Genomic DNA, 17158 nt, shown 5'->3' with positions numbered 1-17158 from the left:
GACTCCTAAGGATCTACCCAAAGGAAAATCCTTCCATACAAAACACACATGCACTCGTATGGTATGTTCATGGCAGTACTACTCACAATGGTAAAGACATGGAATCAGCCTTGGTGCCCATCAGCAGTGGATCAGAGAAAGGAAATGTGGTACATACACACCACGGAACACTACACAGTCATAGAAAACAAATCCATGCCCTTACCAGAAACCTGGACAGAGCCGAAGGCCATTATGTCAAAAGGCAAGAACAGAAAACCACAATTTTCAAAACAGCTACAAAGGTCAGTTGTGAATATTCTCTCCACAGAGAAATCATAAGTCTGGAGCTCACAGAGATGCCAGACACTGCAACTTCATTATGATGCTATGTTTACACAGATCAAATTGTCCCTTGGACCTGCAGGTTATATGCACATACCCTACGGCAATGAAATTGCTGTCCCATGTTGGTAACATTCATTCTCACCAGAGTGAGATGATATCTCAGTGTGGTTTTGACTGACTTCTCGTGAGGATCAGTAATGTTGATTCAGAATCTTTAACCTGTGCATCCATCTCAGGTCTTCAGGTCCTTCGCCCAGTCTTACACGTCAAATTGAAACAAGTTCACAATAACTTGGCAAACATCTCTAACCACAAGCAAAATGTAAGTCAAAACCACACTTAGATACCATTTCAATCTAATTGGAATGAGTATTAAAATGAAAAAAAAAAAACAACAAAACATCGAAAGAAAGGGAAACATTGGTGTGTTTTCAGAGAGAGAGACACTCTTCTCCACAGTTCGTGAGAAGGTTAAACTAGCACACACGATACAGAAACCACTTGGAGGTTCCTCCAAACCTTAAAAGACTCCAACTACCGTTTCAACCAGCAATTCTACTACTGGAAATACACTCAAAGCCATTGAAATCAGGACACCAAAGATCGATCTACCCACCCATGTGGATTCCAGCACTGTTCCCAAGAGCCAGTGTAAGCATCAACCTACCTGCTTGTCCACAGACGAAGGGAGAAAGAAGCTGCTCCACATGTACACACCGGGATACTCTTCACACAGAAAACCACAATGAAATCCTATCGTGGGGAACCACAGGGTTGCACCTGGAGAACATGATGGTAAATTAAATGAGTGAGGGGGAGAGAAACAAACCTTGAGTCATCTCACACATGCAGAATCTGAGGAACTATCTCAAAGACCTGGCGAGCACAATATTGGTTTGCAGAGATTGGGGGAAAAGAGGAGTAATGGGCAGGGATTGCAAATGGGAAAATGAGAGGAAGAAAATTCTGTTGTTTTATTCCAGTGCAGGGTGACCAGGGTTAACAGTATCGGCACATCACTTTCAACGCAGCTTGACAGGAGAATACTGAAGGTTCTCACCATAAAGGAATAAACAATGGGAAAATGTAACAGAAACACTAAGTACCCTGATTTCATCATTCCACAATGTATGCATGGACCATACTGCCCCACTCTACCCTCTCATTGTATTGTTCGTTTACTATGCAACACATGTGTTGCAAGAAATAGAAATAGGTGATGCTAATATTCATGTGGGACCATGAAGTGCCCTGAGTTTCATCCTCAGCAATCCTGAGACATCTAGACTACACTGGACATATCACACTTCCTAATTTCAAATTTCATGGAAAAGCTAGGGACCTGCTTCCACATAGAGCAGAGTAACACAAGAGAGGACCAAGAAGTAAAATCACACACTGAAAACTATCTAACATAGAACCCATCAAAGTAAGCAAAGGGAAAAGGACACCCTATTCAATCAAGGTTGCTGAAATAAGTGGCTAGCCATGTGCAAAAGAATAACACTAGGCCCCTACCTCTCACCAGACACAAAAAGGAACTCTACATGAATGAAAGATTCCAACGGAAAAACTCAAAGTATTAAAATCTTATGAGAAAACTTGTGAAATATCCTTACCCACATAGGCTTTGGCAAATCATTTAGATGGCTAAGTCCTGAAGAGTAATGGCAATAAAAACAGAAATTGACAAGTCAGACCAAATATCTGAAGGAGCTGCTGCACAGCAAAAGAAACCACCAACAGAGTAAACAGACAGCCTACAAAATGGGAGAACATGGTCCCAAACTGTGCATCTGACCAATTCTAATATGCAGAATCTACAAGGCCCTTCAACAAGTCAACAAGGGAATATCCCATTAATAAATGGGCAAGAGGCATGAACACGCACTTCTCAAAAGTCAATGTAGAAGCAACCAACAAATAGGAAAACATGCTCAAACTCACTCATTATCGGAGAGCTGCCAATCAAAAACATGACGAGGTGCCATCCCACGCAGGTCACAATGGTGAGGACCACACAGACAAGGAACACATGCTGGCGAGGCAGTTGAGGAAAGGAAACACTGGTATGCTTTCGAGGGGGATGAAAACTAGTACAGACACCGTTGAAAGCTGATCGGGGATTTCTCAAAGAGCTGCAAACAGAACTGCCATCTCACCCAGTAAGCCCACTCCTGTGCATCTACCCAAAGGAATATCAATCCTTCAATCCAAAAGATACAGGCACTTGAATGTTCATGACAGTATTATTCACAATGTCAAAGACATGGAATCAACCTAGCCATCAACAGTGGATGAGAGGCCGGCACAGTGGCTCACACCTGTAATTCTAGCACTTTGGGAGGCTGAGGCAGGTGGATCGCTTCAGTTCAGAATTTGAGACCAGCCTGGGCAAAATGGTGAAATCCCATCTCTACAATAATAAAAAAATTAGCTGATGTGGGGGCAGGCACCTGTAGTCCTATCTAATCCAGAGGCTGAGGTGGGAGGATCACCTGAGAACAGAAGACGGAAACTGCAGGCCACTGTCGTAAGTGAACTAAGGCCCAAATAGAAAACCAAACGCTACATGTTCTCACTTATAAGCAGGAGTTAAACTTTGAATGGACTCAAACATAAAGAAGAGAACACCAGACACCTGGAATGACCACCAGACCAATAAGAAAAACAGGGGAGAGGGAACGTGTGCTGAAGACCCACCCTGTGGGCCCTCTGCTCACTGCCTGGGTTACGGGGTTGTTGGGACCCCAAGTCTCAGTGTCATGCAATCAACAGATGTAACTAACTTGCATATGTACCTTTTAAGCTATAATAATAAAGAATGCACTGAAAGAAAAATCCAAGGTGAGAACCGAAGAAAATAATAAATGAAAAAACAATCTGTAGATATCCAAACAATCCATGACTGTCATAAACACAGAATGAGGACCTAAGAGACACAATGTGGCAGCCAAATACTCTATCCAACATGTTATGTAGGGAACACATTTTTCAAAACCCCAAAAAGATACAATGAGAAAGGGAGAGTATGGTTCAATTATTGATTTTGAGAAAACTGAATATCCACAGGCAAAATACTGAAATAGGACCCTTATAATGCACGATACACAAAATCAACACAAAATAAAGACCTAAACTCAATCTTGAAACTGTAAAGGTCCTCTAAGAAAACATAGAGTGGGTGTATATTTTAGGAAACACTGTATCTATGCAAACAGGCTGCAAAAGGTAAAAAAGCATCACAACACTAAAAACAAAGTAGGGAAACTACACCAATAGACAATGCAAGGCTTGGCTCCGTGTGTGTGTGTGTGTGTGTGCGTGTGCACATACGTTTTTCTGTTTCGTGGAAGTGGGGTGTTGAACACAAAAATCACTGTTAACATATGCAACTATAACCATATGAGACTAGGGACACTTTAAAAAGTCTACAGGGAAAAGGAAACAAACAAAAAAGAGGAATCCTAAAGACTGGGAGAAACGATAAAAAATCCTAACCCTGAAAGAGGTTGTTATCTAACACATACAATAAACTGATATGACTCAGTGAAAAACAACAACAACAATAAAAACAACAAATATCCAAGGTAAAAGGATCTAAGTAGACCTGAGTGAAAAGAAGTCAGAAAACTGACTCATAGGTGACAGTTCCTCAATATCACTAATCCTCACAAAAACATGAATCAAAACCATAACTGAAATCAAAACCATCTAATTTCACCTAGAATGAGTATCACAAAAGACAAAAATCAAAATTGTTGAAGGCAATGGTCAGTGTAGACTTACAGAAAAAAATAATCTTCTACACTCTTTGTGAATGAAAATTACTGTACACACTACAAAAACTTTTGGAAGTTCCTTAAAAAAGTAAAAGGTAGGCCAGGCACGATGGCTCACACCTGTAATCTCGGCACTTTCGGAGGCTGAGACAGGTGGATCACCTGAGGTCAGGACTTCCAGACCAGCCTCACCAACATGGTGAAATCCCATCTCTACTAAAAATACAAAAATTAGCTAGGCATGGTGGCAGATGCCTGAATTTCCAGCCAGTTGGGAGGCTGAGGTGGGAGAATTGCTTGAACGCAGGAAGCGGAGGTTGCATTGAGCCGAAATCACGCCACTGCACTCCAGCCTGGGCGACAAGAGCAAGACTCCACCTTTAAAAAACAAAAACAAAAAAACTAAAGGTAAAAGTACAACTGCCACTCCAGCTTACAATCCCACCACTGGGTACATGTTTAGAGAAAATGAAATCCCTGTGTTATCTGCCTTTTCATGTGTCCTGAAGCACTAGTCACAACAGCCAAGATGTGGAATCAACCTACCTGTCTATCCACAGATGAAGGGATAAAGGAACCACAGTATATATACACAAGGAAACACACATCAGCTGTAACACTTCAGGAAATCATGTCATCTGCAACCACTTGGAGAAACCTGGAAGACAATTAGGTGAAATGAAACGAGTCTGTTAGGGAGAGACCCATGCTGCATGACATCAGGCATATGGAATCCAAAAAACACTGTCTCCTAGAAAGAGAACTTTCAACAGGGGCTACTAGAGGCTGGGGAGAGCAGGGAGCCTGGGCAGGGATTGGTAACGGGTACAGAGTGACGCTCAGAGACGAGGAATCCATTCTGGTGTTCTATTGCACAGCAGGGTGACTAGGGTCAACAGAATCTAGAAAAATTTTTCAAAATCAGCAGGAAAATACGGTTCTGAATATTCTCTCCACAGAGAAAAAATGATGATGGAAGATCACAGACATGCCAGATACGATGATTTCATCATGATTCTATACATAGATATCTCAAAATGTCCCTTGCACCTTGGGTTGTGTGTGTGTGTGTGGGTATAATCTATACTCTATAGAAACAAACTGCCATCAAATGTTGGTAGTATTCATTCTAACCAGAGTGAGATGAAATCTGAGTGTGATTTTCACTTATGCTTTTGTGTGCATCAGCAATGGTGGGAATCTTCTCTTTGACCTGTGCATAAATCGCATGTCTTCAGGTCCTCTGCCCAGTCCTACACAACAAATTAAAAACAAATTCACAATAACTTAGCAAGTACCATTTATACACACACAAAAATCAAGCACACACTCAGATTCCATCTCACTCTACATGCAACGGATGCTACAAGAAAAAAATTGAAAAATATTAAAAGATAAAAAAAAAATCACAGATCTTCAGAGGAGGCACTTGTCTCCACACCTGGTGGAAAATGGAAAATGGTGAACTAGCATGCACACTAAAGAAACCACTTGTATGTTCCTTGAAATCCTAAAACTACAACTACCATCTTATCTAGTAATTCTATTACTAGGTATACAAGCACAGCACATGATCAGGACATGGAAGAGATGATCTGTCATCCCAGGTGGAATTCAGCCCTAGGCACAAAAGCCAAGGTAAGAAATCAGCCTCCCTGTCCATTCACAGATGAAGGGATGAAGAATCTCTAGTGCACAGACACAATGGAATACTTCTGGGCCATCAAACTTCACGGAATCCTATCATTTCCAGCAACATGGCTGCACCTGGAGATATTCTGTTCAATCAAATCAGAAACGCAGACAAAGACCATGCCTGCATGTTCTCACTTATGTGGGAGCTGAAAAATGTAACTCACTGAGGTGAAAATACAGTAATGGTCACCGCAGGCTAGGTGGAGGAGAGGACATCAAGGATTGGCAATAGGTACACAGAGAGTTACAGGAGAGGAATACATTCTGGTATTCCAGTCCAAAGCAGGGCGACGATACTTAACAACATGGTCGTGCCGTTTTCAAAAGAGCTACCAAGGAGGATACTGAATGTTCACACATCGAAGATATCAAACCTATACATGGTCACAAGCATGGGAAACTCCCTGATTTTCTCCATACTCAAGGTATACAAACAAGTATCACAATGTCCCAATGCACCCCTAATTCTGGACATAAAGTATGAAACAAATGTTTTATGAAATATTAATGATATACGGCTAGAAATTCCCATGGAACCACCAAAGACCCAAAGAACCTGAATATGCAAATCCTAGGGAATACAAACTGAATTGGAGGCTGCACACTCCCCAATTTCAAAATACATGTAAAACCTCCACTCATCCAAAGACTATAGTAGTGGTATAAAAATGAATCCATGAAACTAGGGACATAAGAGAACCTAAACGCACACCTGTATGCAGTCAACACATTTTTTTTCAAAGGAACACCTAGAAGATGCAATGAGGCTGGGTGCTGAGGCTCACACCTGTACTCCCAGCGTTTTCGGAGACTGAGTCAGGCAGATGACTTGAGGTCAGGAGTTTCAGACCAGCTTGGCAAAAATGGTGAAATTCCATCTCCAGTAAAAATACAAAAAATACTAGTCATGTGTGCTGGTGCACACCAGCAATCCCAGCCACCTGGGAAGATGAAGCACGAGAATCTCTTGAAGCAAGGAGGCAGATGTTGCAGAGAGCTGAGATCTCGCCACTGCACTCTCGTCTGGGTGACAGCATGAGTAGGACTGCGTCTCAAAGATAAAAAAGATGAGATGAGGAGTCAGCAGTCTGTTCAGTTGAGCAGTCTGAAACGACTGGATAGCCACATACAAAACAATGAAATAAGACTTTGATGTTATACAATACACAAACATAAACTCCACATACATTAAACCCTAAACACAAGACCTAACAGCGTAAAACTGCTACAGGAAAACACAGAGTGAGCTTAAGTTTAGGAAAACCTGAATCTAAGCTCACAGGATGTAAAAGCAAACAATAGAAAAAAAGAAAAACAGAAAAAAATCCACTTTGAACAACAGAGGTCAAAAACTCTAGTTTTTGTTATTGACCTTATCTTACAAAAACAGTCACTGCTAGCCAGGCACAGTGGCTCACGCCTGTAAACCCAGGACTTTGGGAGGCCGAGGTGCACAGATTGCTTGAGATCAGGAGTTTGAGACCTGCCTAGCCAACATGGTAAATCCTGTCCCTATCAAAATACAAAAATTAGCTGGGAGTAGTGGCACACACCCGCAGTCCCAGCTACTCGGGAGGCTGAGACAACAGAATCGCTCGAACCTGGGAGGTGGAGGTTGCAGTGAGCCAAGATTGTGACACTCTACTCCAGCCTGGGCAACAGAGTGAGACTCTGTCTTAAAAAAAAAAAAAAAAAAAAAAAGGTAAAACAAAAAAATCACAACTAAAACAATCAAGAAATAAAAACACAAAACAGCCTGAAGAAGTTCTGCATAGTAAAGAAAACAATGCACTAACCAACACTCAGAAGGCATTCTTCAGACAGAAAGGATATTACGAGGAATCATGTATCTAAAAGCGGTTGTTATCTGACATCTTGGAGGAACGAACACCCCACTGAGGAGCAAAACACCCAAAACCAAGTAACCCAGCCATAACTGGGCAACAAACCTGAACAGACATTACTGAAAAGGCAATATGCAATTCACTAACAGGAAAAAAAGGTGGTTCTCACCACTGCTAGTCATCTCTAAACTGTAAATGATAATCACACTCAGATACAAACTCACTCTAATTCTAACAAAAAATAAAAACCAGTTATTTCAAACGAATGCCCCAGGGAAACCTGCATACACAGATACTCTTCCACACTGTTGAGAGAAATCACCATTACCATAGGTACTACGAAAACCACTTGGAACTTCCCAAACAATCACAAAGCTAGCTACCACTTCATCTAGCAATTCCAACAATGCGTATCTACTTATGGACAGAGAAATAACTACATGGAAATCATAGCTGCCTTCCCAGGTGGAGTGAAGCACTACTCACAATAGCCAAGGGCAGATCACCTGAGGTCAGGGGTTTGAGATCAGCGTGGCCAACATGATGAAACCCTGTCTCTACTAAAAATACAAAAATTACCCAGGTATGGGGGAACACACCTATACTCCCAGCTACTCGGGGAGCTAAGGAGGGAGAATCCCTTAAACACAGGAGATGAAGGTTGCAGTGAGCTGAGATGGCGCCACTGCACTGTCCAGCCTGGGCAACAAGAGAGAAACTCCGTCTCCAAAAAACAAAAACACAAACACAAACACAGGTAAAATAATGGGTTTCTCAGTATCACTGTTTGAGATCAACTCATCTCAAACATGTAAATGAAAACTACACCCTGGCACCATCTCAATCTAACTGATATGAATATTGCCAAAAAGAAAGATTGTGTTTGAAATAAGGCAAAAGCTGGTGAAAAGACAAAGAAAGTGATAATCTTACACACTGCTGGGTGGAACTTTAATCAGGATGTGCTCTAGGAAAAATAGTAGAAGGTCCCTGAACAAATTAACCATACGCCTAACATATAATGTCATCATCCCATCTACAGCCATCCATGGAAAGCAAATGAAATTTGTATGCTGGAGACAAAGCTTCCTTCTCCTCTTTCTTGACATGCTACTGACAATAGCCAAAGGATGGAATCAACCTACCTGTCCATCCACAGATGAAGGGATAAAGAATTTCCAGGACACAGGCACAATGGAATACTTTTCAGCCATCAAAATTCAGGGCATTTTTCATTTCCCACAACACGGCTGCACCTGCAAGATACTATGTTCAATCAAATCAGAAAAGCAGAAATAAGAGAAAAATCAACCCTGCATGTTCTCAATTATGTGGGGCTGAAAAATTTAACTCACTGAAGGTGAAAATACAGTAGTGGTCACCACAGGCTGGGTAGAGGAGAGGACATGGGCAAGGACTGGCAATAGGTATGCAGAGAGTTAAAGGAGAGGAATACATTCTAGTATTCTACTCCACAGCAGGGTGACTGTGTGTAACAATATGGTCGTGTCTTTGTCAAAACAGCTACCAAGGAGGATACTGATGTCCACACCTCAAAGATATAAGACCTATACCTGATCACAGGCACAAGTAACTCCTTGATTCTATCCTTATGCAAGGTATACAATTATCACAATGTCTCACTTCACTTCTAATTCTGGACATGTGGTATGAACCAAACTTTTTATAAAATGTTAACTATACACAGCTAAAAATTCACATGGAACCACCAAAGACCCTGAATATGGAAAGAAGTCCTACCTAGGAAATACAAACTAGATTGGAGGCATCACACTCATCTTCAAATTACAGGTAAAAGCTCTACTTACCCAAAGACTACGGCAGTGGCATAAAAAGAAACCATGCACCTCTGGACATAACAGTACCTAAACACACACCTGTATGCAGTCAACACATTTTTTCTCAAAAGAACGCCTACAAGATGCAACGAGGCTGGGTGCTGTGGCTCACAAATTAAAACCTAAACACATGACTCAAAAACATAAAACGCCTACAGGAAAACAGAGTGAGCTTAAGTTTTGAAAAACCTGAATCGAATTAAAATAGTTTGAAAAACAACAAAAGGAAAACACTTCCAATAATAGAACTCAAAAATTTTGGTTTTTATTATTGACTGTATCCTACAAGAACAATCACTGTGTGACTGGGCACAGTGGCTCACACCTGAGGCCAAGAGGCGGGTGGATCACAAGGCCAGGAGATCAACAACATCCTGGCTAACACGGTGAAACCCCGTCTCTACGGATTCACAGCCGAATTCTACCAGAGGTACAAAGAGGAGCTGGCACCATTCCTTCTGAAACTATTCCAATCAACAGAAAAAGAGGGAATCCTCCCTAACTCATTTTATGAGACCAACATCATCCTGATACCAAAACCTGGCAGAGACACAACAAAAAAAGACAATTTGAGACCAATATCCCTGATGAACATCGATGCAAAAATCCTCAATAAAATACTGGCAAACCGAATCCAGTAGCACATCAAAAAGCTTATCCACCATGATCAAGTGGGCTTCATCCCTGGGATGCAAGGCTGGTTCAACATATGCAAATCAATAAATGTAATCCAGCATATAAACAGAACCAAAGTTAAAAACCACATGATTATCTCAATAGATGCAGAAAAGGCCTTTGACAAAATTCAACAGCCTTTCATGCTAAAAACTCTCAATAAATTCGGTATTGATGGAACGTATCTCAAAATAATAAAAGCTATTTATGACAAACTCACAGCCAATATCATACTGAATGGGCAAAAACTGGAAGCATTCCCTTTGAAAACTGGCACAAGACAGGGATGCCCTCTGTCACCACTCCTATTCAACATAGTGTTGGAAGTTCTGGCTAGGGCAATCAGGCAAGAGAAAGAAATCAAGGGTATTCAGTTAGGAAAAGAAGAAGTCAAATTGTCCCTGTTTGCAGATGACATGAATGTATATTTAGAAAACCCCATCATCTCAGCCCAAAATTTCCTTAAGCTGATAAGCAACTTCAGCAAAGTCTCAGGATACAAAATCAATGTACAAAAATCAAAAGCATTCTTATACACCAGTAACAGACAGAGAGCCAGATCATGAATGAACTTCCATTCACAATTGCTTCAAAGAGAATAAAATACCTAGGAATCCAACTTATAAGGGATGTAAAGGACCTCTTCAAGGAGAACTACAAACCACTCCTCAGTGAAATAAAAGAGGACACAAACAAATGGAAGAACATACCATGCTCATGGATAGGAAGAATCAATATTGTGAAAATGGCCATACTGCCCAAGGTAATTTATAGATTCAATGCCATCCCCATTAAGCTACCAATGACTTTCTTCACAGAATTGGAAAAAACTGCTTTAAAGTTCATATGGAACCAAAAAAGACCCTGCATTGCCAAGACAATCCTAAGCCAAAAGAACAAAGCTGGAGGCATCACGCTACCTGACTTCAAACTATACTACAAGGCTACAGTAACCAAAACAGCATAGTACTGGTACCAAAACAGAGATATAGACCAATGGAACAGAACAGAGTCCTCAGAAAAAATACCACACATCTGCAGCCACGTGATCTTTGACAAACCTGAGAAAAACAAGAAATGGGGAAAGGATTCCCTATTTAATAAATGGTGCTGGGAAAATTGGCTAGCCATAAGTAGAAAGCTGAAACTGGATTCTTTCCTTACTCCTTATATGAAAATTAATTCAAGATGGATTAGAGACTTAAATGTTAGACCTAATACCATAAAAACTCTACAAGAAAACCTAGATAATACCATTCAGGACATAGGCATGGGCAAGGACTTCATGTCTAAAACACAAAAAGCAATGACAACAAAAGCCAAAATTGACAAATCGGATCTAATTAAACTAAAGAGCTTCTGCACAGCATAAGAAAACTACCATCAAAGTGAACAGGCAACCAAAAATGGGAGAAAATTTTTGTAATCTACTCATCTGACAAAGGGCTAATATCCAGAACCTACAAAGAACTCAGACAAATTTACAAGAAAAAAACAAACAACCCCATCAAAAAGTGGGCAAAGGATATGAACAGACATTTCTCAAAAGAAGACATTCATACAGCCAACAGACACATGAAAAAATGCTCATCATCACTGGCCATCAGAGAAATGCAAATCAAAACCACAATGAGATACCATCTCACACCAGTTAGAATGGCAATCATTAAAAAGTCAGGAAACAACAGGTGCTAGACAGGATGTGGAGAAATAGGAACACTTTTACACTGTTAGTGGGATTGTAAACTAGTTCAACCATTGTGGAAAACAGAATGGCAATTCCTCAAGGATCTAGACCTAGAAATACCATATGACCCAGCCATCCCATTACTGGGTATATAACCAAAGGATTATAAATCATGCTGCTATAAAGACACATGCACACGTATGTTTATTGCGGCACTATTCACAATAGCAAAGACTTGGAATCAACCCAAATGTCCAGTAGTGACAGATTGGATTAAGAAAATGTGGCACATATACACCATGGAATATTATGCAGCCATAAAAAAAGATGAGTTCGTGCCCTTTGTATGGACATGGATGCAGCTGGAAACTATTGCAAGAACAGAAAACCAAACATTGCATGTTCTCACTCATAGGTGGGAACTGAACAATGAGATCACCTGGACACAGGAAGGGGAACATCAAACACCGGGGTCTATTATGGGGAGGGGGGAGGGGGGAGGGATGGCACTGGGAGTTATACCTGATGTAAATGACGAGTTGATGGGTGCTGACAAGTTGATGGGTGCAGCACACCAACATGGCACATGTATACATATGTAACAAAGCTACACGTTGTGCACATGTACTCTAGAACTTAAATTAAAAAAAAAAAGAATATTAGAAAAAAAAAAAAGAAATCCCGTCTCTACTAAAAATACAAAAAAATTAGCCAGGTGTGGTGGCAGGCACCTGTAGTCCCAGCTACATAGGCGTGTGACGCAGGAGAAGGGCGTGAAACCGGGAGGCAGAGCTTCCAATGGGCCAAGATGGCAGCCGCACTCCAGCCTAGGTGACAGAGAGAGAGACTCCATCTCAAAAAAAAAAAAAAAAAAAAGAAAAAAGAATCATCACTGCAAACTAAAATAACAATCAGTTAAAACAAACAAACAAACAAACAAAAACCGAAAAACTACTGCACAGTAAAGAAATCAATGCACCTACCAACACTCAGAAGGCATTCTTCAGATAGAAAGGACATTATAAGGAATCATGTATCTGAAACTAAGACACCATTGAGGAGAAAACACTAAAAACCAAGTAACCCAGCCTAAACTGGGACACAAACCTGAAGAGACATTACTAAAAAGACAGTGTGCAATGCACTAACATGTAAAAAGGTGGTTCTCGACATTATCAGTCATCTCTAAACCGTAAATGAAAAGCACGCTCAGATAGAGACTCATCCTAATTTGAACAATTAAAAGAAATCAATTATTTCAAACAAATTCCCCAGAGGAAGTTGCATACACACTCTCATACACTGTTGGGGAGAAATATACAGGCACTATGAAAACCTCTTGGAGCTTCCCAAACAATCAAAAAGGAAACTACCATTTCATCTGGCAATTCCAGCAGTGGGTATACACTTAGGGACAGTGAAATCACTGCATGGAAGCCGCAGCTGCCTTTCTAGGTTGAGTGAAGCACTATACACAATAGCCAAGGTATGCAATCAACCTATCTGTCCATCAACTGATGAAGAGATGAAGGAACTTCAGCATACAGACACAACGAAATACGCCCCATCAACAAACATCGATGACAGAACATCCATTGCGGCAACACGGATAAACCTGGAAGACATTATATTCAATGGAATCAGCCAGGCAGGGAAAGACAAACACTGCATCATCTCACCCATGATGAGACTAAAAAAGAATTATCTAATGGAAAGTGAAAGTATAATAGTGGTTATCAGATGCTGGGGGGAGGAGAGGGCATGGGCTGGCATTGGTAATGGGTACCAAGTTGCATTTCCAGGGGAGGAATTAATGCTGGTGATCTACTCCACAGGAGGGAGACTACAAGTAACAATATGGTAGGATCTCTTTCAACAGAGCTAGAAAGGAGAGGAACAATGAAGGTTCACATCACAGACAAATAAAAACTAGACATGGGAATAGATATGCAAAACACCCTGACTTCATCATTCCTCAAAGTACACAAGTAAAAAAAAATCCCACTGTACCCCCTAATTTTGGACATGTATGACAAACCCAATTTTAAAACTATAAATGAACAATGGCAAACTTCACACAGAACCATGAAGACCCTGAAAATCCAAAGCACTTTCCAGAAATAGAAACTCACTTGAATGCCTCACGCTCCCAGACGTCAAATTTCATCGAAAAGCTATACTTACTGAGGCAGCAAGGAACTGGCATAAAAATAGAAACATATGCCATTGGACAGTATCAGGCAGCCAACAGGCAAACCTGAATGTACTTACAGTCAACAGATGTCTCAAAAGGCCAGGCGTGGTAGCTCACGCCTGTAATCCTAGCGTTTTGGGAGGCCACAGCGGGCGGACCACTTGATGTCAGGAGTTTGGGATCAGCCTGGCCAACACGGTGAAACCCTGTCTCTAATAAAAATAGAACAATTAGCAAGTGTGGTTACATGTGCCTGTAATCCCAGCTACTTGGGGGCTGAGGAGGGAGAATCGCTTGGATCTGGGAGGCAGAGATTGCAGTGAGTCGAGATCACACCACTTCACTCTAGCCTGGGCAAAAGAGCAAAACTCCGTATCAAAACAAACAAACAAAAAACCCAAACAAAATGGGAAACGGCTAGTCCACTCTGTAAATGACTTTAAGAGAACTGGAAACCCACACACAAAACATGGAAACCTCCTTCACTTTATCTTTTATCCTTATGCAAGGTACACAAGTACTGCAATGTCCCCAATGCACCCCTAATTCTGGACATGCAGTATGAACCCAACTTTTCAAGAAATTTAACTGTACAAAGCTAAAAATTCACATGGAACTACCACAGACTCTGAACATGCAAAGCAATCCTAGGGAAATACAACCTTGTTTGGAGGCCTCACACTGCTCAATTTCAAATTACATGGAAAAGATCTACTCATCCAAAGACTATGGTAGTGGCCTAACAATGAAACCATGTGGACATAACAGAACCTAAACATATATCTGTATGGAGTCAACACATTTTTTTCAAACACCTGGAAGATGCAGTGAGGAGGGGAAGGTCTGTTCAATTAATGAATCTGAAAATACTGGATATCCACATGAAAAAGAATGAAATAGGACCTTTATGTTACACAATACACAAATATCAACTCAAAATAAACGAAAACCTAAACACAAGACCCGAAAGCATAAAACTTCTACAGGAAAACACAGAGTGAGTGGAAGTTCAGAGCAACTTCATCTATGCTCATAGGTTGCAAAAGGAAAAAACAGTTGGGAAATATATGGAAAATACACTAAAAGTCAATGCAATGCATAAAAATTGTGATTTTTCTTTCTTGCCTGACCCAAAATCACTGCTAACAAAAGGAAAACAACACATGAAAAAGAAAACTCAAGAACTACAGCATGGTAAAGAGAGCAATGAACCAATCAACAATGAGAAGGCATCCTTCATATAGGGAGGGCATGATGAGGAATCATTTATCTGAAAGAGGTTGTTACATGGTATGCACAGGAAACTAATGCTACTAAGAAGTGAAACATGCAAAACCAAGTAACCCAGCCAAAGTTGGCCAATGAACCTGAAGAGACATTTGTCAAAAGTCCCAGCTACTTGCGAAGTCGAGGTGAGAGAATCACCTGAGCCTTGGGGAGGTGGTCAAGGATGCAGTGAGCCGAGATCACACCACTGCACTCCAGCTTGAGCAAACAGAGCCAGACATGATCTCAAAAGAGGAAAAAAGAAAAGACAAGAAATAAACTACACAGAGAAAGACAAACATCGCATTCTCTCACTCAGGAGGAATCTAAAAATCTTATTTCATAGGACTAGTAAGCATAACTGTTCTTAACATGGGTTGGGGTTCAAAGGTGGGGCACGGTCAGGGATTGGAAACAGGTATAAAGTTACATATTCCATGAGAAGAATGAAACCTGTAGTTCTATTTCACAGCAGCAGGGTGAGTAGGTCTAACATTATCAGAGTGTACTTTTCAAGAAAACTAGAAAAGAGGATTCTGAATGTCTTCACCTCAAAGGAATAATAATTCTATGAGGCAAGAGATATGCTAAATACCCTGATTTCATCACCAAACAATGCACCCATGGACCAAAGTGTCTCATTCTACCCTCTGGTGGTACACATTTACCGTAGGGTAAATTTTTGTAAAGAAATTTAATGAAACAGGCTGAGCATTATGGCTCACGCCTGCAACCCCGGCATTTTCAGAGGCTGACACAGGCACAGCACTTGAGGCCACGAGTTCGAGACCAGTCTGGCCAACATGGTGAAACCCCATCTCTACTCAAAATACAAAAATCAGCTGGGCACAGTGGTGCTCACCTATAATCCCAGGTACTCGGGAAGCTGAGGCAGGAGTATCACTTGAACCCAGGAGGCGGAGGTTGCAGTGAACCAAGACTGCGCCACTGCACTCCAGCTTCAGTCCAGGCAACAGAGTGAGACACTGTCTTGAAAAATAAAAAAAAAAATAAAAAGAAGACATTCAAGGGATCAACCAACATGAAGAAATGCACAACCTCACTAATCATCAGTGAAATGCAACTGAAATGCAACTCACAAACACAGTGAGATAACATCTCACGTTGGTAAGAATCGCCATTTTTCCAAAGTCAAAACAACATGCTGGCGAGGCGGCAAAGAAAAGGGAACGCTGCTACATTCTTGGGGAACGTGAAAACAGGTTTGCACTGTGGAAACCAGTTTGGAGATTCTCAAGGAACTTAAAACAGAACTACCATCAGACCCAGCAATTCCACTACTTGGTATCTACCCAAAAGACAGTAAATCCTTCTATCAAAAAGACACAAGATCTCGTGCATTCATGGCCGTGCCATTCACAAGAAAAAAGATGTGGAGGATCCTAGGTGACCAGCAACAGTGGATTCGACCTTTTTTTTTTTTTTTAATGTGGTGCATAGACACCACAAAATACTACGCAGCCATAAGAACACACAATCATGTCCTAAGCAGCGTGGATAGACCTGGGGATTATCATGTTTAGCAAATCAAGGCAAGAACAGAAAACCAAACACTGCATGTTCTCACTTATGAGTGGGAGCTAAACAGTGAATACATTCGAACATAAAGATGCAAACAATAGACACTGGGGACTATCAGATGAAAAAAGGAGGAAGAAAGGGGGTGTGGGTAGAAGAAGCAACTGACTGGCACTTTGTTCATTTGCCTGGAAAATGGGGTCAGTGGCCACAAGCCTCAGTGTCATCAAATGTTCACATGTAAATAACCTGCAATTTAATCAAAATAAGTCTATTATTATTATTTTTTT

At 41.0% G+C, this 17158-nt stretch overlaps 2 pseudogenes across 2 annotated transcripts in view; one reads left to right on the top strand and one right to left on the bottom strand.

Annotated features, from left to right (window-relative positions):
- LOC100424995 (beta-glucuronidase-like) overlaps nt 1-17158 on the top strand; it is a 433296-nt pseudogene that overhangs the window by 251291 nt on the left and 164847 nt on the right. Inside the window, exon 11 of the transcript XR_013399454.1 lies at nt 15439-15475. The product of XR_013399454.1 is annotated as a beta-glucuronidase-like (transcript). The remainder of the gene's footprint in view (nt 1-15438; nt 15476-17158) is intronic.
- LOC106995581 (phosphatidylinositol 3,4,5-trisphosphate 3-phosphatase and dual-specificity protein phosphatase PTEN pseudogene) overlaps nt 1-17158 on the bottom strand; it is a 176427-nt pseudogene that overhangs the window by 72738 nt on the left and 86531 nt on the right. The window contains exons 4-6 of the transcript XR_013399456.1: nt 8794-8914; nt 4656-4767; nt 995-1107 (exon numbers count right to left, since the gene is read on the bottom strand). The product of XR_013399456.1 is annotated as a phosphatidylinositol 3,4,5-trisphosphate 3-phosphatase and dual-specificity protein phosphatase PTEN pseudogene (transcript). The remainder of the gene's footprint in view (nt 1-994; nt 1108-4655; nt 4768-8793; nt 8915-17158) is intronic.

This window comes from Macaca mulatta, chromosome 10, assembly GCF_049350105.2.
Source record: "Macaca mulatta isolate MMU2019108-1 chromosome 10, T2T-MMU8v2.0, whole genome shotgun sequence".
NCBI classification, from domain to species: domain Eukaryota; kingdom Metazoa; phylum Chordata; class Mammalia; order Primates; family Cercopithecidae; genus Macaca; species Macaca mulatta.
Note: the sequence above shows the minus strand (reverse complement) of the source record. Positions and strands in the feature narration are given on the sequence as shown.